General features: G+C 39.7%; 1 protein-coding gene and 1 long non-coding RNA gene across 3 annotated transcripts in view; one reads left to right on the top strand and one right to left on the bottom strand.

The window, feature by feature from the left end:
• Window positions 1–26,966, top strand: part of fne (ELAV like RNA binding protein found in neurons) — a 158,150-nt gene that overhangs the window by 53,671 nt on the left and 77,513 nt on the right. The window lies entirely within an intron of this gene.
• Window positions 1–26,966, bottom strand: part of LOC115564849 (uncharacterized) — a 43,369-nt gene that overhangs the window by 367 nt on the left and 16,036 nt on the right. The window contains exon 3 of one of the 2 annotated variants that reach the window (XR_016197315.1): window positions 25,216–25,686. The exons of the other annotated variant lie outside the window; for it this stretch is intronic. This is a non-coding gene — a long non-coding RNA (uncharacterized LOC115564849). Of the gene's footprint in view, window positions 1–25,215; window positions 25,687–26,966 lie in introns of those variants that run through there. 2 annotated transcript variants of the gene reach the window in all.

Raw genomic sequence — 26,966 nt, 5'->3', positions numbered from 1 at the left:
CAGGTGCCTCGCAGTACTTGGAAAACACTTGGAAAGGTCGGAGTATATCGGAAAACACCATAAGCTTGAATATTCGGAGCACTCGGAAACCTCAGATCAAGCGGTACATTTTTAAGGGGATCATATTTTAAGAACTTTTAGAACTCGGAGTACTCAAAAAAGTTCAGTTATTAATTGGGAAATTATATTCAGAGATGTTATAAAACTCGGAATAGTCAGGGAACTCGCAGGAAACAACTCACTCCGTAATGCTGCCGGGTAAACCTAGAACTGGGAGTAATCGGAATACGCGCAGAGGTCAAAGAACTCAAATCAGTTGGCATAGACCAGAGCTGCTCGGACTTGGAGAGTTCAAAATAACTGGAATACTCGAATCACTCGAAATATTCGGGGAAATACTTCGAGTGCCAAAAGCTCTCAAATTCAAAGAACTCGAATCAATTTAAATATTTGAAGAGCTCGAAGTGCTCGAAAAAAAAAAAACTGCTCGGAAAATTTATCTGCATGGCAGGAGAAGAGCCGATTGCCTCCTTATTTTGTTGACTTTTTGGCAAATGCATAAAACACGCATCGGATAAGTGCTTGCCATAAATGTTTGCTTAAAGAAATCAAATAGAACAATTGAGTTAAATCGAAACGCCTCAAGCTCTGTGAGGCAAAACTAAATACTTTAAGTTGACTAATTGCATGATGCTCAGACAGGCTTTACACATGGCCAAATGACCCAACAACTTGGACAGCGTATACTATGTAGAAATTAGAGCAAGCCAATAGAGATAGCAACAGAGAGAGAGATAGAGAGAGAGAGAGGAGTGCGGGCAGTTAGGAGACAGAATTGAAGCCTGGCGTTCGTATTAGGCCATCAATGGATACAAGCAATTTCGTTTAATTAAAACATGCCAATACATTTTGGCTAACAGCAACAAGCAAACCAGACTGGAAGAGTGAGAGGGAGAGAGAGAGCGAGAGAGAGAGGGAGGCACGTACCCCAAATACCCTTTAGAAAGCATTCACAATGCAAAGCCTGATGCAAATATTTCATGAGGAAAAGCCGTAGAGAAAAGTTGTATGAAAATTAGACAAAAATTTGTTGCTGCAATTGGCAGGAAACCACCTCTGGGTTTAGTTCGATTCCATTGACTTTTATCTTAGATAAAACTTCCTTTTAATATGGTCTATTGGGTATATAAATATTAGATGATGTTTGACAGTTCACCTCTAATCGCTCAGCTCAGTTCCTTACAGTTATTCTGTGTATAGAGTGAGATGAAAAGGTATGAGATAAGAGATGAAAATGTATAAAACTTTGGATCTGTAGAGTTTTTCTTATATAGACAATAACCTATACTGACCCCAGAACTCCTAAATATCTTTAGGATAAATTAGTTAAATTAAATTATCAATTTATCTAGCATAGATCTATGTATGCCAGACCATGGTATTAACTTATTCTTTACATATCCCGATGGGACCTAGAGGCCAAGGAATATCTGATAAAAATAAAATATTTATAAATAAATAAAAGACAAGAAAGGGCAAGACTTTTTGAACACATTATATTACCTAAACTTCCGAAATCGATTCAAACTCTCACTAGCCAAAATACAGGGTATTATTACAACAGCAACAGCAACAACAACAACAACACAAAGATCAAACACATTGAAAATGTTGAGCGACAAAATGCACACTTAAATTTTATGGACGAATTGCAGCAAATGGAGCATTGTGCCGCATGCCCCAAAAGCCGCTGTCCATGATGACGATGATGATGATGATGATGATGATGGTGATGACGCTGCTGATAATGATCAAGCGGTACAAGCCAACGTCCTGACCCTCACCACTTGATGCTCATTACAGTCAATTGAAGTTAATGCAGCTGCCAGCTGTTTTGTCCCGTTTTTCTTTGTGGCCACCTTCTGTTTTTCTCCTCTTCTTTTCTGCTTTTTTTTTTGCTTTTTTGGCTTTTTGTCTATCTGGCCGCTTATTCGCCTCTGCGTTTTCCACTTTACTTTTCAGCGTGCCAAAAAAAAGGTAAGACACAACAAGTGACAAGCCTGAGAGTCGACGGCATAATACGCGTTTAGTTGAGATATTTATGGATCTATGCAGAACCCAAAGGTTTTCAAGCTGAGCTGACTGCATTGATGGAGTCATATAGGAACTCAATAGCATACGCGGGGGTATAAACACTTTTGATGGTATAGCTAGGGGAATGCAACAGATGCGAGAGAAGTTTTGATATATTTCACATTTGTAAACTCTAAATTAAAAGAATTTTTAATGCAATCCATATAGTAATTATCGATTGATCGATTTTATATAAAATATCTGCTTTTTTACTTTTTTTTATACCATTTTCATAAGATTTAATCTAGCCACTACTTTCATATGATTGCAATAAACTTCTCTCTCTTTCGCATGATTTCAACAAACTTCTCTCTCTGCCCCTCACTTTCATTCACTCATGCCAACAATTTCTCTCAATCACTCAGTGCACATGCAATAGTAATCGATCTTCCTATAGAATAGATAGAATAGATCATCGTTATTCATCGATTCCAATACCCAAACAACATTTCACTTGCCAAACCAATACACTCTTCTTGTCACACCCTGAACGGGCATAAAAAGTATGAAGAACGAAAAACGGAATGAACATTTTGGCGCAGCCTGTCATTATGGCAATTTAATCGAGCGGAATTAAAGTGCTTAAGCGTCATAAACAAGATTTAATGTGACAAAAAAGCAAATCACAGCGAGACAAAACCAGCAAAGCACTGGAGGGGTCAAGGGTCGGAGGGTGCTGGCGGTTGGTAGTGGGGGGCGTGGCTGACTGGTTGACGGGGCCAACATAAATGTCAAATGGCATTTGGCTAAAGATGACAGCGAAATCCTTTTTTGTCTCATAGCTCAGCACACCCCACAAAAAAAAAAAAAACAAACAAAAAAAAAAAACACGAAAAACAAAAACAGAAGCAGAAAAAAATGAATGAAATGGAAGAGGAATATCATAAAAACAAAAATCTAACAACTGCGCTTGTCCACGGACGCTGGAACGGAGCGGGCAACGATGGGCGTTGGGCGTGCTCGGTCTTACGAGTGGGCGTGTCATGAAAAATCGCGCTCTAGTTACATCTTCAAGCGTTTCATTTGGATTATGGAAACGTTTACATGACAACGGCGGTTGCAACCGGATCCAGCCTAATTTTTAGCCCAAGCCAAGTGTGTGTGTGTGTGCTATGTTTGTGTGTGTGTGTGCTATGTTTGTGTGCTATGTGTGTTTGTGTGTGCGGGTACATGTGTCAATGGTTTTGCGTGTCTGTGTGAGTATCTATATAGAATACTCCCAACTACCTGGCGTAATTGTTGTTGTTGTTGTCCTTTGGATACCCTGTAATGAGAATCATTGACAGAATGGTATATGGAGCCGAAGCAGGTGTCATGTAACGAACGGATACGGTAATACAGTCGAGACTCGATAGTTCTAAATAACCAGGAGATCAGTTTTTATTTACGATATACACAGAGATTAATTAAATTTATCGATAATTATCGAGAACAAATCTTTTCCAAGGGGATAGAAAGACTTTCGATTTAGGAGAGCATTAATTATCAAGACTCGACTGTATCTAACTCTGAATTGAAAACAAGCCGCGAATACTAATTGAATAATACTTGATTTGAACTATTGAACTCATTTAGTGAATCGAAAGTTTCATTCCATAAGCTGAATTCATGAATAAATATAATAATGTGTCCATATGAACGCTTATGTGATTCAAAAAGAAGCGAAGTATTTTGTAAGTATTAGAGCTTAAGGTATCTCGTAGTCGTTCAAACTCGACTAGAGCTTTCTTACTTGTTTTTTATATGCTTCGGGAACGACACCTTACGGCTTATCTAAATATTTGAGCTGCTGCCGCCTCCAATGTCAATAAAACGGACACAAAACTGTAAGCCGAGCTAGAGTTTAAGGGGAACGACTAACGAAAAAAAGGATGCTACTGGATAGAGAGCTGGTCTATGGCTGCTGTAGAGCGGCAACTGTTTCAAGTACCTCAAGTGGGCGCATTAACAAGTTCCATTTAAATTCGTATTTATAAACTGGTTTTTACAACGAAAAGGGTCAAGCGGGTCAACAGAGAGAGAGAGAGAGAGAGAGAGAGAGAGAGAGAGAGAGAGAGAGAGAGAGAGAGAGAGAGAGAGAGAGAGAGAGAGAGAGAGAGAGAGGCAGAAAAACAGACGAAATATATATAATATATAATCAACTGAAAAAACGAAATCTCATGAGCATTAAATTTGACTAAAATTAAGCTCATCTAGAAGCTAATTAATTGAGACAAAGATCAACATCTGCCTTAACTAAATATGAATATCGAATTATCTTTAAATCAATCAATCATTGCACACCTCGCATTCAATCAATCAATCGCTCATCGATCATTGCACAATGCGAATTTATTTATTGTTTTTTTTTTTTTACTTTAATCGATTTTTTTTTTCATAATTGGGGCAAACACTTGAGCTTCTATCAAGGTGTTGCCCCATCAATAAGTGTCTCTGTCTACCAAACACTTCATCAAAGCCCTTATCATAGCATGTATATAATACAAAATTAAAATCGAAAAACAAAACAAATCAAAATACAGCAACTTCTGTAATGCCAAGCGTAATATAAATGAACGATTTATGGATACTCCTTAAATCGATATATATCTATGAATCTGAAAAAATATAGATATATATATTAACTTACACACATAGAGCACTCCAGCTGAACTCAAGAGATAATTAAAATATAGTTCATGGAAATCGAGAGAGATATCGATATATTTATCGATATATACATTGAGCAGATAGTTAGACAAGGCTAAATTGACCCAGCTATAATCCCGGATTCAGATTATATATGATTTCGGTATTCAACAGCCCCTCATACACTGGAAGCCAACCAATATGCCAAGCTTCTACACATTTCCAATGGATTCCAGGGTATAAAAGTGCACGTTCATATGTCTTATCTCTAAGGGGAATTTGTTGAATCAATCAAAGCGTAACGATAAAAAAAAAAAACAATCAATTTAAATCGAAATATGCTTTTGAAAAGGTTTTGTCTACACCAATTAAAGTTGAGTTGGGCAATCAGATAGTATGAAAAGCATGCAACCAGTGCTGGATAAGTCCAAGTTGTTAAGTGCCGTATGGTCAGCAATAGTGTTGTACAACGGCAAACAGCCTCAATTGGCACCACTTGACGCTGGCAATTTAGCAAATATCTTAGTCGACGTCAATATTAAGCATAAGAGCCGTTAATTGCGCACAGAGTGTTGGCAAATGCCAAAGGCATCGTAATTACTATTTCTGGAAATAAAAACAACATAAGCTGATAAATCATATTGAGAGCAAATCAATTTCAGATGCCACGTAATCGCATATAGCTCAATTAGTTGGTCAATTGGCTTGATGTTGATTTAACATAAATCGCTGGCTCAATATGCAAAAGGAATTTCCATTCAAAGCACACAAACACACACACACACACACACACTCTCTCGCTCGCTCTCTAACTCCAACTGGGTGTTGCTGTCTCTGTCGCTCAGCTATTTACATCTGATTGATATAAATGAATGCTGGGAAGTGCGTGGGGCAGGAAGCGAAATGCCTTGAGGGCATCCAGCAGCGCGCTGACTAAAGCTAGCTGGCATTAGATGCCAAGCCAGAGTAGAATAGCGAATAAAGACATCTACATGACAACATTGTTGTCACTCACACACACACACACACAGAGAGAGATGTATAGGCAAGCCTGGTATGTGTGTTTGGTATTTGCTTTTGCGCTGCTGACAGCGTCTAAGCGGCCATTTCATCATGTCTACTTTACAACACTGACAGAGAGAGAGAGAGAGAGAGAGAGGGGGGGGGGGGGGGACACCCGCATACACTATGTTATGCATGATATGACAAATGAAATATGAGAGTAACTTCACCTAAACAAACAAAATGACGACTAGCATATTTATCAATAGAAAAGGGGCTTAAGACTGAATAGAAAGAGAGAGTGGAAGTGCAAGAAAGAGATGCAAAATGAGAGTGAGAAAGAGCATAATTACGAGCTTGATATAGGCAAAGCGAATGAGAAAGAGAAACATCAACAGGATTAGAAAGAGAAGCCAATAAAAGCTGAGTCTGTATTCCCTTCTTCTGCTTGATTGACTGATTGAACCTTTGATTGACGATCAGATTCAAAGATCCAGACGATTCGAACTATTGATAGCCAATCAGATGAACACATGAATCAATTCGAATATTCAATTCTTTAAATATAAAACATTTTATTGACTGAGTAACTGATTGACAATGATTGAAATTAAAAAAAAAAAAAAACATAATAATCAATCAGAGTCCTACTAGTGGAAAATCTAGCTGCTTTGACCAGCATTCAGCTACATTTGTATCGCCAGATAGACCGATTGACTGATTTACCGACTGCCTAGTTATTTCACCATGAAATATTCCCTATTAAAACAACCCATTTTAAGACTCACTCAAAATACCCTCGCTTCCTTCACTCTCCTCTGAGTTCAGATTGTAGAAAAACAAATCGATTTCTAAGCAGCATCGTTTTTCGAGCTCCGTAAGTAGGCTGGGAAAAAGTTCTATGCTGAATTCATCATTTTTAGTTTGTGCATGATTTCAAATTAATGTAGAAAAAAATAAATAAAAATATACAAAAAAAAAAATCAGTTGTTCGCTGATTTGTCCAAATCCAGACCAAAAATAGTAGAAACCAAACAACAGTAAAGACAACTCAAACCCAACCCCAAGAACCCCGTGAAATTTTATTTGAAGCAAGATAGACACGACTTTCGGATGATTTCTTTGATATGACCATAGACGACAGAGAGAAGAAAAGAATAATTTAAGCGGCACAAACGACAGATCGAAGAGAAGAAGCGACAGTAAGAGTTAACTGTGCAAGCGAACGACAGAAGAGAGAGAGAGAGAGAGAGAGAGAGAGAGAAGGGACGAAGCTGAGAGAGAGAGAGAGACTTCTTCTTCGAAATGGCATCGAAATATATTTTGCCCTGCTTTCGCCTGAAGACGGGAAACCGCGTGAAGAGGGTGAAGGACAACGAATGCTTGGCCTATCGCAACGAGCTGGTCGAGGCACTGGATCGAGCCAAGGGCAAACTGGAAGGCACTTGGAAGGCGCTCGACCCGATTGTGAGTAAGCCGGAGTACCAAAAGTACGGCGAACAGCTGCTCGACGTGCTCTACACGGGCGGCCTGCTGGCGCCGGACGGCAAATTGCCAACACGCGGCGATCTGAAGCTGAGGACGAGCTACTGTGTCTTCAAGTCCCACGACGAGCTGAACGCGCTGCGCATCTATGAGCAGCTGGTGATGCGTCTGAGGCGACGCCACAAGCACCTGGACACGGTCTTCGAGGAGCACGCCCAGCGATATATCCGGCAGTTGGCCAACTTCGATATGGGCGCCCGGCGACGTCTCGGCCTGCTGATGGCCTTGTACCTGCTCGACGGCCAATTGAATCCACGGGCGCTGCTGGAGCTGGGCACGAATCCGGCGAACATTGACGACGGCCTGGCCATGGAGTTTATGCTGCTCATCTGCGGCACACTGAAACGTGAGCGAGGCGCCAGCTTCATGCTGCAAGTACTCAAGAAGTCCGGGCTGGACCACAAAATCATCAGCTTCATGCCGCCAATGCTGCGCAGCGATTTGTATTTCCGGCAGGTGTATCAGGAGAGCGACTTGAATGAGGTGATCGAGGTGCATGAGGAGCGCGCCAGCCTGGTGTTGCGTAAGCAATTGAGGCAGCGTTTGCTCGATGATTTTCGGGAAAAGCTGCCCCAGCTGGAGATTGTGATGAATGTGCGACAATTTCAGCGGGAGCGGCACATGTCCGATTCGGAAATCATTGGCATTGTCTGGCAGACAATCAACGAAACGAATGCCAGCATGAAGAGCCGCAGCAGTGCGTCGCCGGAGCAAGCGTTGCGGAAACTGCAAATCTATGCACCGCTGCTGAACGCCCTCTGCAGCACGGATAGCGCTCAGATAGCCCTGCTGATGCGCCTGCAGGAATGGTGCTACGAGCATCATTCGCTGTTCAAGTCATTCGAACGGCTGGCCGTCCATCTGTATCGGGCCGGTGTCCTCAACGAGGATGCCATCGTGCGTTGGTACGAGGTCGATCATATCGATAAGGGCAAGGTGGCGTTTCTCAAGCAAATGCATCGATTCGTTCGCTGGCTCCATAGCGATACCGATGCGAGTGCCCGTGTTGATTACAATAGCTTTATGATACATCGCCAGCATGTAGAGCCCATCTATAGCGATGCCGTATCGACCAAACTCAAATTCACCAAGTATAACTAGACGGATGTATATATATATATATATATTTCTATATACATACATACATACATATATATATATAGCTATACACATTTCTGCACATATATATACATGTATATCTTCTATATACCTATATACATACATATCGAATTAGACATGGATCATTTTGCCATGATTTCTCTCCTACCTTCGTCACTGCTCTCTCCAATCGAATTGCACTTTTACCCGCACTATGTATTCGCGTAAGGTCGTATCTACAGATTCTATTGTAGCAATTGGCAGCAATAAATATTAAAACAATAGCATTGCCAATTAAAAACATAAACAACAATATAACAACAACAACAACAACAACAATCCTGAACAAGAACAACAAACCATTAAAGCCAGAATCGCAAATTTCAATCGAAGCTCTTTTAATTCGCCATTGAAAAACTTGAAACCTGGACTAATATTTAACATCTCCTTCAGGCGCACTCACCCGCCCACTCGCCCACTTAAGCGCTCTATTTTCTTTTCTTTTTTCAAATTAAGCAAATAACCATTTCTAAGATTACAAACTGTTTTTGAAGATAAAGGCAGCACTAAACAAAGGAAGTTCGGATTACACAAGCCAATACACTATGCAGCCCCATCGAAAGTAGGGGTAGACACAAGTGGTTGAGTAGTATGTAACAGGTAGATGAGGAGAGATGGCGATGCCATTGAAGGGGCTCTAAGGACGAGATTTGAGTGAGGAATAGAAATAAGAGGGGAAATTAGAGGGGGAGAGAGGTAGAGAGCGACATAGAGATAATGAAGATGAGAGAAGGAAAACTGAAATTTAGAAAAGAGTGTTAAAATATAAATGAAAGAGAAAGAGTCATAAGAGAAAGTGAGAGGAAGAAAGAAAGGGAAAGAGAAAATAAAGAATAATAGAGAGAGAGATAACAAGATAAGGAGTGACCTAGAGAGAGAGAGAAACAGAAAGAGAATGAAGAAAAAAGTAGAGAGAACACAGGAGGCAAGTAAGAAAGAGATCAAGAGAAAGAAATAGAGATAGTGAAAGAGAAAATACTGCAAAAGAGACAAAAAATAGAAAGGGAATAAGAGACTGAGGGGGCCAAGAAAAAAGTCTGATACGAGAGAGAAACAGAAGGGGGCAATAATCTACTTAAAATAATATATCATATTATGATCACAATACGATCTCAGATAGAGAGAGAGAGATAGAAAGAGACAGATCTCAATAGAGAGCGCAAGCGATATACACACACAATACTTCGAGCTCCGTCTGCCAGTCTGTATGCATGGACTTAGCTCTTAGTCACTGCAAGAACAACAGAGGAAAGTCTATCACAGACCTTCTATAAAATCGATAAGAATCGATATACAAAACAGCTTCAAATGAAAGGGGTGCAATTATCAGTCTTGGCATTTGAGTCTAACATATGCCTATATATTGCCCAAATCCAAATCCTGCTATATATAAGTGGTACTATCTCTTGTAGTGCATTCTCTAGTCGACTCGGGCTAGCTCACGCTCATTGCAATTGCAGCATCAGGCTGCAGGCTAGTTACTACCTGTTTCTGATATCCTTTTTCCATTTACACAATTGCTGCGTGGGCTTAAAACGTAATTTTTCTTAATATTAATTTCGGATTTTCCTTCGTCTCGACTGCAGTTGATGTCGAGTGACCTTTTGGTCTTGAGCGCGAAACCAGAAGCGGATTCCTTTGAGCAAACGCCAGAGCTGCACACGCTACAGGCGCCGCCGTAATACGGCGGATAAAATATTGCAAGTGCCACGCCTCAGGGGAACTGATGGTAGGGAGGGGCTCGAGGCGCCTCGATTTACTGCCCGGCGCCCACTTTTTGATTGTCGGCTGGAAAAGCTTCCAACTTAAATGGCGATTTAATTGAATCAGTTGGCGGAAATTATTGAATTTTACATGAGTGCATACGCGTTTTAATTGAAACCCGATGCCACAAACTAAGAGCGGCATGAAAAAGTACTGGAACCAAGAGTTATACGAATTGAAAATGTTCTATAGATATTTAACTATAACTTGTAGAGGAACTATAGAAAAAGAATTCAAATTCTTTGGAAAATATTCAAATATGAACAAAAGATTTTCCTCATAAAAGAACTTTGCATGACAAGACATAATAGAACGTATTCCATTTATATTATTAGCATCAGCTCTACAGATATACACTACATGTATTACCGTTCGTCAAATTGGGAAACCCTCCCAGTTAGGGCACGAGCGACTGCATTTAGTTGTAATGCAGTGTTGCAAAACAGCGCAAATTAATTCGTGCCACAGATTGTCGATCATTTGCGTTGCAGCACGTGCCTAAGCCAGAGGCTGGCCGATAGCAACACCGTCTGTCCTTGCACCTTCACCTGGAGCTGCAGCTGCCCCTGTGGCTGTGGCTTTGCCCCGCCCATAAAGCAGAAGGGAAGTGAAATGAAAATGTTTCGTCGACGCAAGCTTAGCGATTAAATTGAAGCCGAGAACACAAACAACTTTCAAGAGCGATACGAGTAGTCACGACTGTAGACATACCCTGTAGACATACGCTCTCTCTCTCTCTCTCTCTCTCTCTCTCTCTAATTCACTGTCTATCAATCTGTGTCCCTGCTTTCCTCCTTTTTGTCTATATATTTCTCTATCTACATCTCTATCTATACATCTTTGTATTCGTCTCTTTCTCCCTTTCTGTCGTTCCTTAACTTTCTATTGCCCTTTTCAACTCCCTCTCCCTCCCTATGCGTCTATATTCCATTGCCTCTCTATCTGTTTTACCTCTCTATGCCTCTTCCTCTATACCTATCTACCTTTCTCCCTCTATTTTCTCTCACTTGTATACGTCTTTTGCTGTTGAGCTTACACTTCCTATTGATTTCCGTTCCGTTCTCTCTCTCTCTCTCTCTCTTTAACACTCTTTATCCACATCTCTCCATATTTCCATCTTCCTATCCTCCTCCCTTCTCTCTCTCTCTCTCTCTCTTTCTATTGATTATCTATCTCTCTTCCCAATGATCTTTCTCTTTCATTCTCTTCTCTTCTCATCTCATCATAATTGTATCTTTCTATCCTTTCTCTCGCTCCTCTCTCATTCTCTTACTTTCTCTCTATACTCTTGCTCTCTCCTCTCTCTATATTTCTTTCTGTCTCCTCTCTTTCTCTCCCTCCTTCACTCTCTCTCTCTCTCCCTGCCATCCCATCGAATTTGCCTTCACCTAATTTGTTTACCCACATCTATTTCTGTATCATTTTCTTAAACGTTTACCCAGCTCCGTTGGCCTTTTGCTCATTTCGCTATTAAGAAACGCTTACAAACAACATCTGAATAGACATGCAGCCCACTGCAGCCCACTGCACCGCAGCCCCACGCACTGCCGCCCCCACCAGCATTTCGCCAGTAGCTCGGCAAATATTATAGGAAAAATGATTGCGCTCCTTGCACTAAGCCATTGCCAACATAAGCTGCAACCGGCAGCAACAACAACAAACTTGGCTGAAAGGCAGCAAAGACAACAACCAGGACGACCTCCAATTAGAAATGGTTTTGCTATTTGGTCGCGTGCATATGCTTCCCTCGCTCTCGCTCTCACTCTCTCACTCTCACTCCCTTTCTCTCTGTCTCTCTCCCCCTCTCTCTCTCTCTCGCCCCTCGTTCTGCCTCGCTCAGTGGGTGCGTGTGTGTGCTTATGCTTGTGTGAAATTTAGCGCGCAATACTGCCACACACACACACACACCAGCACACACCCAAGCACCGATTTATGCCCCACAGGCAGCAAGGAGCAGCAACAGCCAGCAACAGTTTCACCTTTACGCCATATTTATGTTTGACACCGCAACACACAAACACACTCCCCTTCTCTTACTCTCTCTCTCTCTCTCTCGCTCTCTCCCTCAATTTCTCCTCCTCCCACTCCCCCACTTTCTCTCTCTCTCTTACTCTTTCTCTGCTTGCGATTCAGTCGCAACCTTTGCTCATGGTGACGTTGCTTTTGACCTAGTAAAATGCAACAGCTTTAAAGTCAAAGTGCGATGCTTGTTGCCTTTGCTGGCCGCTGTAATTGTTGCCATTATTATTACTATTATTATTACTATTAGAATAATAACAATTATTATTATTATTATTAGTTTTGAAGCTGTTGTCCTGGAATCATAAACAATTGACATACATTCACAGTTACTTATACAGACACATAGGAAGAGAAACTGTGTCAATTGCACTTGCAAATGGTAGCTACAGCAAGGCAATGATCAGCTCAGAGATACCCTGTAAACGGCCAAGATTATCCACGGCTTCACTTTTGTCTGTATTATCCCAAACGTGATGACAAATTGCAGATATGAAACGTGAACATGAAACATCATCTTTTTAAAGGCTGATCAACTAGAGATACCCTGTAATCAAAGATTCTACAGCTATAGCCTAACTACTGTTTATTCAATTTTTAATTTCTGTTTTATAAACAGACCTTAATAAAATTTACGTTACTAGAGACACAGTTATCTTCAAGATGACCGACTAGTACATACCCTATAAGCAGTAATGAATCTTCCGCTATTTACTTTACATGCTACACTTCCCTCATGGTAAATACTGTGTCTATAATCAAATACAATTGACATGTTCATTACATAGAGCATACTTGACCAGCAAGTGACCAACTAACAGATACCCTGTAAGCACTTTAGCACTAGCGTACGCAATAACTGGCTATTCCAGTGGAATACCTAAGTAATTAACTAGCGGCGACAGTTAGCAAACGAGTGCTCAACTAAGAGATACCCTGTAAATAAAATCTAGCTTCACCATAGGTATACGATTCCGACTGTAATATCTATATTATGTGCCCATATGCTTATCTTAATGACATTGTCTGAGGCTAAGGCATAAACTACTTGTGTGACTCGAAGGCAGAGAGTCTCGAGCTCTTATCGTCATATGATAATGGAAAACTGAGCGCCCTGCTCTATGTGGTCGACCATATATGAATTTCAATCAATCAACAATAACCGAGGCGAGTAAACAATGTATATTTATAATAACTTTAAAGATCTTAAGCTTTGCCATAGAAATACAAATAATTTTCATACAATTAATCGAAAGCTTTTACCATTTCCATGAAATCTATTGAGAACATTAGCAAGCTACAGTTCTTCATATATGTCATTCCCTTCTTTTAGCATGATAAATAGATTCTAAACAAATATAGATAGATGACCACATACATTTATGAAATATATTTAAATAGTTCTCTTCGTTATTTTTGCATTAAAGATTTCGCAATTTGCAATTATGCGACTGTGGAACAATGCTGCTCTTAATGATAAAGTCAATTTGTTGTGCCTGGCTCTGACAGCAAACGCAGCGCCCAACTGGGCAGCACAACCACAAGTTGGCAGCACGTGGGCACCGCCTGGGCACCGCCTGGGCAGCACCTGAGCACCACTAACTAACTATTTAAGCACCGACTGTTGCCAGAAGTACATGTAAATTTTAAAAATGCATTACATTAGAGTGTTTGACGGCATACAAAGGATATCATGTGCTCGGTAGAGGTCTAGGGTTCTTAAGAGACACACACACACACACACACACACACACATCTATATATACATACATATGTATATTTGAAAGCGAAAGCATTTAGACATGGAAATGAAAGTGCTGGGCCACACGTTTTGGCTTTTATTGTTGCTGCCAGTGATTCAGTGAGGCTACTAAACAGAAGGCCAGTAGAGTCTGCCAGTTGAATAATGCATGGATTAGTGACCCACCAACAGCTATTCGTGTGTGTGTGTGTGTGTGCTTGTATTTGTATGTGTGTATGTGTCTGCGGGTAACCAAATGCAATGAACTTTCAACCAAAAATAAAACTTTCTAAGCGAATAGAAAACAAACTCAGCATTACATATCCAAGCTATTTTATATATGTCTTTTATTCTATCCAATTGCACTTTGAGGCTTAAATATATATCCATGTACATATATGTATTTATATAAAGGTATTAACCAGAGCTGGGTTAGTAGTATATATGAAAGTTATTTATTTTTCCACAACAAAATTCAATTTAATATTCGATCTCCCATCTTCCATCCTTCAACTCTTCATCTTCAATCTCTAATCTTTCATCTTCTAGCCTCCATCTTTCATCATCTTTCTTTCATTTCCGGCTTACTTCTTCCATCTCCTTTCTTCAATCTTAAATCCTACATCTTTCTTCTTCTTCTTCTTCTTCTTCCATCTTTCGCCTTCGATTAAAGATGAAAATCTTTAATCTCTAATCATCCATCTTCCATTTTCCATCTTCTATCTTTCATCATCCATCTTTCGTCTTCAATCATCCACTTTCCATCTTCCATCTTCCGTCTTTCATATTCGATCATCCATCTTCCATCTTATATCTTCCATCTTACATCTTCCATGATCCATCTTCCATCTTCCAACTTCCATCTTTCATTTTCCATCTTAAGTCTTCAATCATCCATCTTCCAACATCCATCTTTCATCTTCCATCTTCTAATTTCCATCTTCCATCTCTCATCTTACATATTCAATCTTAAATCTTCAATCATCCATCTTCCATTTTCCATCTTCTATCTTTCATCTTCCATCTTTCGTCTTCAATCATCCACTTTCCATCTTCCATCTTCCGTCTTTCATATTCGATCATCCATCTTCCATCTTATATCTTCCATCTTACATCTTCCATGATCCATCTTCCATCTTCCAACTTCCATCTTTCATTTTCCATCGTCTTCAATCATCCATCTTCCAACATCCATCTTTCATCTTCCATCTTCTAATTTCCATCTTCCATCTCTCATCTTACATCTTCAATCTTAAATCTTCAATCATCCATCTTCCATTTTCCAACATCCATCTTCCATTTTCTATCTTCCATCTTCTATCTTCCATCTTAATTCTTCCATCCTCCATCTTCCATCTTCCACCATCTCACTACTATCTTCATCTTCATCTTCATCTTCATAATTTTCATCGTTTAGGTTGAGGTATCATCTAGTCGTGCACTACCAAACACAAGCCATATTTACTTGCTCAACACGCCGAGTACAAATGTTTGATATGCTGTTTACACTCCGCTTCAAAGGCCAAATAAATACTAAGCAGTTTCATTCTCAGATGCTTCAATGTCATAATATTTAAGCTTTTGAAATAGATTACGAGATATACATATACATATATGCAGTATAAATTTGACCAAAAGAAGTCAACAAAGAATTTACTTTGCTTTGTTTTGTTGACTTCTTCATACTTAATTTATAGCTTTATCTATTTCAAGATATTTAAATTCGGGATGACTTACGCTGCTGTCGCCCATCTAAAAGAGTCGAATATTAGCAGTTGGTAAATAGAAATAAACTTGTCTGCATTATTATTATTATTATCATTATTATTATTATTAGCTGCTTTATGCTATTTATACGGCAAAAGTTGAAAGTTGGGCAAAGTTTTAATTAAGATTTTGTGTCTTCGTGTGCTTCAATTGATGAATTTTGGAAAATTCAAACGAAAACGAAATCAATGGAAGCCTCTGAGCCATGGCCAAAAAGGACAGGGCCAATTAAATTGAGCACAAAGGGAATGCAGGCAGCAACAGCAACAAATGAACGAAATGTCCCTAAAAAGGATATTCAAGGAGCCATCAAATGGGGTCTCACAACTCTGCAAAGGCGGCGTGCTAAATGTGCATTGGATTTCACAACTGAAGAGAGGAACAGAAACGGGAACGGGAACAGGATTGAGGGGTTAGCTGGGTTAGCGAACGAATTTGTCCATTGGGCGGTGCTCCTAGAGCGATTGCAGGGCGCTTTGGCATTGTCTTATTTTGTGCACTGCACTGATCTGGTTTATCGGTGAAAATGAATTGAAATTGTAGGTGAACCCAGCTGCCTTACAGTCCAGACAACTGAGAGGGAGAGAGCGGGAGAGAGAGAGAGCAGAGCGATAGGGACAGAAGCTAACCAAACAAAAGTCCATGCAAAGCGAGTCCAATATTTGGGCATTTTTTCATTCTCATTCCACAACTCTTTCTCTCTCCCTCTCGCTTCTGCTCCGCTGATGCTGACTTATTGATTATAAGACAACAGATACCCATGCTTTACACACACTCACTCCCTCTCTCTCTCCCTCTCACTCTCTCTCACTCTATGTATTTCCTTCTCTCTCACACACGCCAATGCAATTTTACATTGTTAACCCTTTTGTTGCATTGCTGCCGTTGTCTCCCGTCTGAGGCTTACCATTCACAATCAGAGGCATTCGAAAGAAAAAAACGGTAATTGAAATGTCGTGTGGCATGCGGCATGTGGTATGTGGTATGCAGCCTGTCGCCTTTAAGTACCCGCAACAAAGTATTTGTCAATCGAAGTTAACAAAAACAACAAATGCCGTTCGAGCCATTGCAACTCGAACAGTGCAAAGATAAAAGCGAAGCAATAGAGTGGGAGAGAGAGCGAGAGAGTGGCAGACGAGAGAGAAGGAACACACAATTGATATATTACTAATTATATTATTATATTGATAGTTCAAATGGTTCATGTAAGACTTAGCATAACAAACGATAGTGCAACTACTTTCGATAACGATAAGTTTGTACTTATTTAGTTTATCGATAAATAATGAAAAAAGTCCCACAAAAGGCGCAGCAAAGTTTAATCAGTTCTTGCTTTTATATGGTCACCCTAAACTTAACGTATGCTGGGTTTAAGGCTGTCCGCTCTAAGACTATTTGATTGACGCTTTTCATGTTTCATTTCCAACTGTTCCTTTGCCATTTCATAAGCCCTATATTTGATATGATGTGCCAAACTTTTCCATATTATATCAAAATTATTAATATTCTATATTCGAGCAATTGAAGAGCTCTATTTAATAACCCAAGAACTTCAACATAAAACTCTTTCAGCTCGAAATTTTGTTTGCTCAACAACGCAACAATTTTACAGGGCATTCAGATGAACGTCAACACAACGAAGGCGAACCAAATGCAGAACGTGACTTTGCCAACAGCCGTCGACTGAGCCGGACTTTAAAGCTGTTTCATCCACAGATTGACGGACGGGCTGACTGTCTGATTGAGTGCTTGACATTTGGTAAATTTGTAAATTTGTTTATACCGGCGCGCGACAAAAGTCAACAAGACAAAGTTCTTCAAACATCAATAAGCGACGCGCCGTCAGGAAGCGCACTCAGAGGAACTGTAAATATTTTTTGATTTCATCAATATATGCATGTACATACATATATATTGAAAGAGCTCCATGGCTGAGGCTCTGTCAGCACCATATTTGCATATTTGGTTAATTGAAATTGATTTTGGTGGCGTAAGCAGAACAAAAAAACAAACGGAAATGTGCTGGTCAGGCGGAAGTGCGGCACAGCGGAATGAAACAGATAGCCAAAAGTCGAGTTACCTGGCGCAGATTTGCATATTTTCTTCGAAGGCAATATTAAATAGGCAAGCGGAACAGGGAACAGAAACGAACTGCACACGATACACTAGCCTGAGAGCTTGATGTTCTTCTGGCACAATGGAATGAAACAGTGCAATGATTTGTGACTGCAGAAAGTACAGTCACCTTATGACATATTTTGTTTCCCCTACTTGGCTCATATTTGCATGCCTGATTGCAAAAAAAAATGAAATAAATAAATAAAAAATGTCGCCATTACGAAACAGTGGAATGAAACAGACAGCTCAAAGGACAGTCACCTAGCCATGGCAGGCCTATTTCATAGCAGGCAGGCATTTCGCATATTCGGCTAACTGGAAGCAACGAAAAACCAATGTGGCCGAAACGGCGGAATGAAACAGACAGCTGATTGTGACAGCAGAAAGTACAGTCACCTACCTTGCGGTTGCACTCATAAAAATCAATTTCAATTTGGCAAATAACGAACATTATTGTGCAGCACATGGAATGGGGGCGGGACGCCGGAACGTGGGCGCAAAGAGGGAGGGGGGCATGGCCTTTGAGGTTTCAAACTTGGAACGAAGCGAAAAGAGACTGGCAGAACAACTTGCAACATTACCACAAAAGCCGACCCCGAATGATGTTGCTGTTGTCGCTACTTGTTGTGCATAGTGAACCGAGTCGCCTGAGCCGAGGGCTGGGGGCGTGGCCTGGGCGGTGGAGCCAAAGCCACCGCAAGAACCGCTCGCCCAAGCGCACTCAGCGAACTGCGGCCTGACCTGCTTATTGCTTGGTAGAGCTCAACTCTTAAGAGTGCTGCTAGATGAGGCCGGCTCCATTGAGTGGGACCGGGCGAGGCGGGCGGGAACTGGGTGCTGAAGTTAGAGGCAGTTGCACGGGACAATGTGGCAAAGAGTTAGTGTTTGAGTATTTTGTGTTTGCGTGCAACATGCACACACTCTGACGTGCTGCTTAGATGGTGGGGGGTTGGGATTGGGGGTTGGGGTCAGGATTGGGGTTGGCGTTGTATTGCCTGTGACGTCAATGCACGCACGCACACACGCAGCAAATGGTTGACAGGAATGCAGCAGACAGAGAGACAGACAGACAGACCGACTGACACGCGGCATAAGGAGCTAAAGGGGCGTGGCAACGAACTATAGCACAACTTTGCCGCAATGCAATGACAAATGATTAATCGCAGGCACAGAAACAAGAAGAGATAACGAAAACACAAACAGAAGCATAGCAAAAGGATCGCCCCAGTGGGAGATGATCGGCTAGAGAATACCCTAATTGCTTGGCATACCTCAAAATAGACTGTCAAATGAACACCTCTACCTGATTTCCAGTCCTGAGAATTGGGTAGAAAAAGCTGCAAATATTCTTTGACAATCTTCGTAAACAAAATTATTGAAATGTTATAGGAAAAAAAAAAACATACATTTCTTCCTTGAAAGCAAATTTTATTCATTTACTTTTTTTAAATCAATTTCACATTTTCGAAAAATACAGAGCTCAACTTTTTAGAAATCGATTCAAGACAATGACATCAAAAATACATTTTAATGGAGCATCTTCATCAGAAACTGAAAAATCGTCTCGCAAATCAGGCTTTATGAATAAAGTATAAGATCCACTCAAGTCCAAAACACGACAACGCCTTCGAGCTCAGAACTTAGGATAACAAACATGATCTAGTGTTCACTATCAAGCTATAACAAATCACCTAAAAAGTACGTGTGTCTTCCGAACTAAAATCTATACAAAGCTAAGTATTTCAGCAGCAAAACTTTATTCATACAAAGGAGTGCAAAGTATAAATTCCAGTGCTTTCAAATGAATCTGACACGGATGATGAGCCGCAATGAGTCCAGAGAAGTCCAACTGAATCCAGAAATATACAGATGAATCCCGATAAGTCCAGGTTACTCCTCATTGGTCTAGATAGTTCGAAAGTCTTATTGAGTTCCTATGAGTGGCAAACATCGCTTAAAAGCCCCATCTACTTACTTGATAGAGATAAAACCATCATTACTGTTATAACGGTAAAAGAAAATTGAAGATCTCTCGCGTACAGCCCAATCATATTGACAGCCTCCGCGATCGACCCAATCAATGAAATTTCATACTTGCAAAAATAAAATACTATTGCTTCAAGTTCAGTAACATCGAATTAAATGCCGCCAGTCTACTTTATTATGGAAGCTCCATCATATCTGCAAAAACATAATACTTTTGATCTTTGGACTCTACTGTAATTCTATTCAATGAATCTAGTAGTAGAAGAAACTCCATCTTACCTGCAGTGTCTCGAGTCCAGTCTCATTACATTGAATACCTCCGAGATCTACTTGATTGAAGAGACCCCATCATAGTGCAAAAGCACAAATTTTCTTGACATATCGAGTATCTCGACATCATATAGAATTCTTGATTAAGGAAACGCCACCATACTTGTGGAAATACTTTTGATCTCCCGGGTCCAGTCTGCTCATCATATTGAATACCTCCCCGATCCACTTGATTGAAGAAACCCCATCATATTGCTGGAACACAATTTTCTTGACATATCGAGTATCTTGACATCATATAGAATTCTTGATTGAAGAAACGCCACCATACTTATAGAAATACTTTTAATCACCCGAGTCCAGTCTGCTCATCATATTGAATACCTCCGCCAATTCTTGATTGAAGAAACGCCATCATACTTGTAGAAATACTTTTAATCTCCCGAGTCCAGAAGGCTCATCATATTGAATACCTCCGCCAATTCTTGATTGAAGAAACTCCACCATACTTGTAGAAATACTTTTAATCTCCCGAGTCCAGTCTTCTCATCATATTGAATACCTCCCCGATCCACTTGATTGAAGAAACCCCATCATATTGCTGGAACACAATTTTCTTGACATATCGAGTATTTCGACATCATATTGAATTCTTGATTGAAGAAACGCCACCATACTTGTGGAAATACTTTTGATCTTCCGAGTCCACTCTGCTAGGCATATTGAATACCTCCGCCAATTCTTGATTGAAGAAACGCCACCAAACATGTGGAAATACTTTTTATCTCCCGAGTCCAGTCTGCTAGGCATATTGAATACCTCCGCCAATTCTTGATTGAAGAAACTCCACCATACTTGTAGAAATACTTTTAATCTCCCGAGTCCTGTCTGCTCATCATATTGAATACCTCCCCGATCCACGTGATTGAAAAAACCCCATCATATTGCTGGAACACAATTTTCTTGACATATCGAGTATCTCGACATCATATTGAATTCTTGATTGAAGAAACACCACCATACATGTAGAAATACTTTCAATCTCCCGAGTCCAGTCTTCTCATCATATTGAATACCTCCCCGATCCACTTGATTGAAGAAACCCCATCATATTGCTGGAACACAATTTTCTTGACATATCGAGTATCTTGACATCATATAGAATTCTTGATTGAAGAAACGCCACCATACTTATAGAAATACTTTTAATCACCCGAGTCCAGTCTGCTCATCATATTGAATACCTCCGCCAATTCTTGATTGAAGAAACGCCATCATACTTGTAGAAATACTTTTAATCTCCCGAGTCCAGAAGGCTCATCATATTGAATACCTCCGCCAATTCTTGATTGAAGAAACACCACCATACTTGTGGAAATACTTTTGATCTCCCGAGTCCAGCCTGCTCATCATATTGAATACCTTCCCGATCTACTTGATTGAAGAAACTCCATCATATTGCTGGAACACAATTTTCTTGACATATCGAGTATTTTGACATCATAGTGAATTCTTGATTGTAGAAACGCCATCATACTTGTAGAAATACTTTTAATCACCCGAGTCCACTCTGCTAGGTATATTGAATACCTGTTTTTGAAGTTTAAAATACACTTACCTTCACTAATAATGCAAAATTCTTTATTGTCAATAAACTTAAGCTCAGTCCACCTTGACTTGATTGATGAAATTCCATCAGAACCATACTTGCAGAAATAGAAGACTTTTGGTCTCTTCTCTCCGGTCACAATTTCACTCTCCAAATAATATCTAATCCTTCTCAGAATTTTTAAAAGACAATCGCAATCACCGCAATTTCATAGAATTTTTAGAAGAATGAAGCCAATTTACATCAAAATAGATAACAATTCTAACTGAGCTCTACTAAACAGGCTCGGAACTGAATGTAAAATCCAAAGAACAATGACAATTCGTTTCAGGTTTAAGGAAAACGAATGCTCGTAATTAATTAAATTCAGTTGGGGCTTACAGAGACACGAAATAGCGTTATCTCTATTCACACTGACATCTGGGCCGGGAGCTTTGCTCGACTAATGCGCCTTGATACACCCATTGATCAATGCGTTATCATTGTCACCTTAACTGTTTTGAATACAGCCCATTGGGTGGCCTTCGTCAATATAGAATACGTACGTAAGAGACTAAATCTGACATTGGCACCAATGAATAATGAGCAATGAATTATGTAAATAAGAAATACGTTTATTTCGCGTACTGCTCCATTCATCACTAAGAGAGTCAGACAAAGATATAATTCTCTGTCTAAGTCGCCATACCACATAAAAGCGGCGTATACTTAGTCCCTCATACTTATTTTTAGAAAACTTTCCAGTAATAATTTTCCACGGGTCAAGAGCACACAACGGAAAAGGCCAACTTCAGGGGTCTCCACATTGCCTATATCACAATCAGAGACCTTCACTGATACTGACCTAAACGGCGACTGATTCCGTTGTCACTATTGATCGGAATGCGCCCTGATACGACTCTTTCAATACGATACGAAGACAAGTCCACTTCGCCAATAAAATTGGTATACAATGTATGTGACCGGAGATTTATCTATAAGAATAGACAGCACCGCCCTTCGCTATTTCATCGTATTTTACAACCGATACCAAATTTGTAGCAGTTCATGTAAAATGGAAAATAAAAAATCGCCAGTTCGGCTTCAAAAACAAACATTACATCAAACCAGAAAAAATACTTCAAGCAGTCCCAAACTAATCGGCATCGAAACAAAAAACATTCATTACATCAAACCAAAAAAAATACTCCAAGCAGCCCAAACTAATAGGAATAGGAATAGAAGATATCGCTTTTCCGGCGACATCATGAAAATCTCCTCCGCCAAACATTTCTAATTATTAGAGTTAACAAAAGTGTAAATGTCTTTTCATAGGTTGTCTCGATTGTTTTATGTGGTTTTGTGCGAGACCCAGGGTTAGCAGCAGACCCGTAATGTTAGCAGCAAAGAAGGGCCTTAATTCGTGCTTCTCAAAGAGAGGCAACCCGCGAAACGGCAATAAGGAATAGGTCCAGCATTTATTTGAATCGAGAAGCGTTTCGATATGATTGCATCATTGACTACACCTTGCAGCGTTTACCTTGCATCAGTCCAATGGACGTTGTTTGCCAGCATTGTGTCGCATTGAAGTTTGCTGGTGAAACACCCGGTTTGAGCTGCCTAAGTAGTAAACTGACATTGCCATTACCGGACCCGTAACCAACCGAAATAAATTCCCTGCTGGAAATTATTGAAGAACACGGATATGATCCGACATTTAAGGTAATTTACGTTGAAAATTTTAAATTCTATGATAATACAAAAAACAAACAAAGCCAAGTTAAGACTTTCGACAATCTAAGTAGGCTGGAGAGTCCAGTCAGACATTCAAGGGGAGAACCTAACGAGTAGAAAAGATTTAGTTAAGTTTATATTCGGACTAGAGAGAGTTTAGACCTATTGTTCCAAATTATATAAAATATATTATTGCATTGAACACAAAGTTGTTATATATTCACAAGAACCTAACACAGCGTCCCCAATCACTAGTACTCTAGTGTGGGAGCGCTTAATTTGCATATGTATATAGAGTAGGAAGCCCCACTCGCCGCCGTTTCAACGAATCCTAACTGGTGATAAGTTATAGCATGATCATTTAAAAACTCCAAAACCAACATCATTTACTCATATTGTACAGCAGCAACATAGAACAGGAAACTGCGAAATCACCAATACAAAACTGAACACAAACACAGGAAAAGCTAATAGGCATAGAAATAGGTATAGGATTAGAAACATCGCTTTATCGAGCGACATACCACCAAATACTCTGTCGTTTACGAGACGTGGAATGATAAAAATCGCCAGTTCGGTTTCAAAAACAAACATTACAACAAACCAAAAAAAATAATCCAAGCAGTCCCAAACTAATCGGCATCGAAACAAAAAACATTCATTACATCAAACCAAAAAAATACTACTCCAAGCAGCCCCAAACTAATAGGAATAGGAATAGAAGACATCGCTTTTCCGGCGACATCATGAAAATCTCCTCCGCCAAACATTTCTAATTATTAGAGTTAACAAAAGTGTAAATGTCTTTTCATAGGTTGTCTCGATTGTTTTATGTGGTTTTGTGCGAGACCCAGGGTTAGCAGCAGAGCCGTAATGTTAGCAGCAAAGAAGGGCCTTAATTCGTGCTTCTCAAAGAGAGGCAACCCGCGAAACGGCAATAAGGAATAGTTCCAGCATTTATTTGAATCGAGAAGCGTTTCGATATGATTGCATCATTGACAACACCTTGCAGCGTTTACCTTGCATTAGTCCAATGGACGTTGTTTGCCAGCATTGTGTCGCATTGAAGTTTGCTGGTGAAACACCCGGTTTGAGCTGCCTAAGTAGTAAACTGACATTGCCATTACCGGACCCGTAACGACGGCAAGTATTCCAATCGTCAGCTAGTTATATACAAGTTAAGACATTCGACAATCTAAGGAGGCTGGAGAGTCCAGTCAGACATTCAAGGGGAGAACCTAACGAGTAGAACAGATTTAGTTAAGTTTATATTCGGACTAGAGAGAGTTTAGACCTATTGTTCTAAATTATATAAAATATATTATTTCATTGAACACAAAGTTGTTATATATTCACAAGAACCTAACACAGCGTCCCCAATCTCTAGTACTCTAGTGTGGGAGCGCTTAACTTACATATGTATATAGAGTAGGAAGCCCCACTCGCCGCCGTTTCAACGAATCCTAACTGGTGATAAGTTATAGCATGATCATTTAAAAACTCCAAAACCAACATCATTTACTCATATTGTACAGCAGCAACATAGAACAGGAAACTGCGAAATCACCAATAAAAAACTGAACACAATCAAACACAGGAAAAGCTAATAGGCATAGAAATAGGGATAGGAATAGAAGACATCGCTTTATCGGGCGACAACATCATCACTGACGAATCATACCACCAAATACTCTGTCGTTTACGAGACGTGGAATGATAAAAATCGCCAGTTCGGCTTCAAAAACAAACATTACATCAAACCAAAAAAATACTCCAAGCAGTCCCAAACTAATAGGAATAGAAGACATCGCTTTTCCGGCGACATCTCAAATATCTCCTCCGCCAAACATCTCCAATTATTAGAGTTTATTACATACTCTCTGTTCACTATAAATGCCACATAGACTTACCACAAACAATAGAGAACCTTTCATGATTTCCTATAGTCGCCACTCACCGATCTACTTGACTGAAGAAACTTCAGCATAACCAATCTTGATCATGCATAAATAGAATACTTCTGATCTCTTGACTTCAATCTTACTTGACTCGGCTCTTGACTTCTGATCTCACCACAAGCAATGGTCCATCCCAGAATTCGCTTTTTCGGGCGACAGCCATCCCAGCACTCGGACGACATACTCAGAGAGAGGGAGAGTGCAACATTCGTTGCAAATCTACGCCTTCGAACCGCTGAGTATACTTTATACTCAGGAAAATCCAGCTAAACACGCTGAAGCTCACGAAAAAAAAAAAAAAAATATTCCAAACTGAATACAAAAAAAAAAAAAAAATTAGAAACTTGAACACACTCAAAGGAATTATTCACAAAAAAAAAAAAAATTGTTTATTAAAACTGTCAAAAAAAATATTTAGAAATTTTAACACAGTCAAATAAATTTTTCACAAAAAAAAAAAATAGAACTTAATATCACTTTTTTAAAAAAAATAGACGTCTGAGCTCAACGAGAGCCCGAAGGAAACTGAATGCTTCTGGCTTGTGTTGGCTACCTAGTCGAATCGCAGGGAACAGGGTCGCAATGACGATAGGAATGTTCAGAGATGTCCCCACAACGATAATAGCTTATCGATAGAAGTCAACAGGAGTTGACAGGAGTTAACAGAAAAATTAACAGCTCAGCAAATGCTAGTTGAAAAATTGAATTGTTAAATCGAGCTTATATGACTACGAATTGAGTGCCATTAGAAAATTCACATGAATTGAATAGTTCAATAATATTCATATTTCCATAAAAGAACGCATAAAAGAGACCAAATGTAGTTTATAAAGCTTTACAGTAAACTGAACAGCCAAACAGCCGACTATATCTGTTAACAGATTTCTGCTTACAAACTTTTACAGGCGGCCATATTTGAAGCGAGTGGAAAGAATTTCATGTGTGTTATTTTAAGCTAACAGTTGGCATAGCTTGAAGAGTAAAAGTCTCAGGAAATACTTTGAGCTATTTATAAATATATAAATATGTATACGGTACCTTTTTTCCAATATAAAATCTCAATTGTTTCTCCAGCACATTTTGCAAGCTAAAAGAAAAAGAAGTAAAATGAAAATCATTGATAAAGATCACAATTATTTTATTACGCTAATAGCTTAATTATTACGCTCTGATTGCGACCAACAGCTTTTTCTACCCATTCACGAATGTCAAATGAGTATATTGATTTTGGGCATTGATCATCTTGCTGTCCGTCTATCTGTCCGCTATGGAAGCTAGAGATCGACTAAATTACTGTTCACATCCCCTACTGATAATTGTGAATGAATACTCTGTAGTTGTCAATGCCCGGTTGCAACATCCTTATTCTTTTTCAATATATGTATATATATTGATTTTCAAAATATGGAACAAAAATTCAAAGCTGGCCCCCGCTCTAAGAGATAAAAAAAAAATAGGAAAGAAACCCTAAAATACAAATATCAAATATCAAAGGAAATAGAACAATAGAGATGCCAGATCAGTTACTAAAATACCGCGTTGAAAGCAGATTTTT

This window comes from Drosophila navojoa, chromosome X, assembly GCF_054131105.1.
Source record: "Drosophila navojoa isolate 15081-1374.11 chromosome X, UAZ_NAV_1.0, whole genome shotgun sequence".
In the NCBI taxonomy this organism is placed as follows: domain Eukaryota; kingdom Metazoa; phylum Arthropoda; class Insecta; order Diptera; family Drosophilidae; genus Drosophila; species Drosophila navojoa.
The sequence above is the reverse complement of the archived record's forward strand: the minus strand, read 5'-3'. Positions and strand labels throughout refer to the sequence as shown.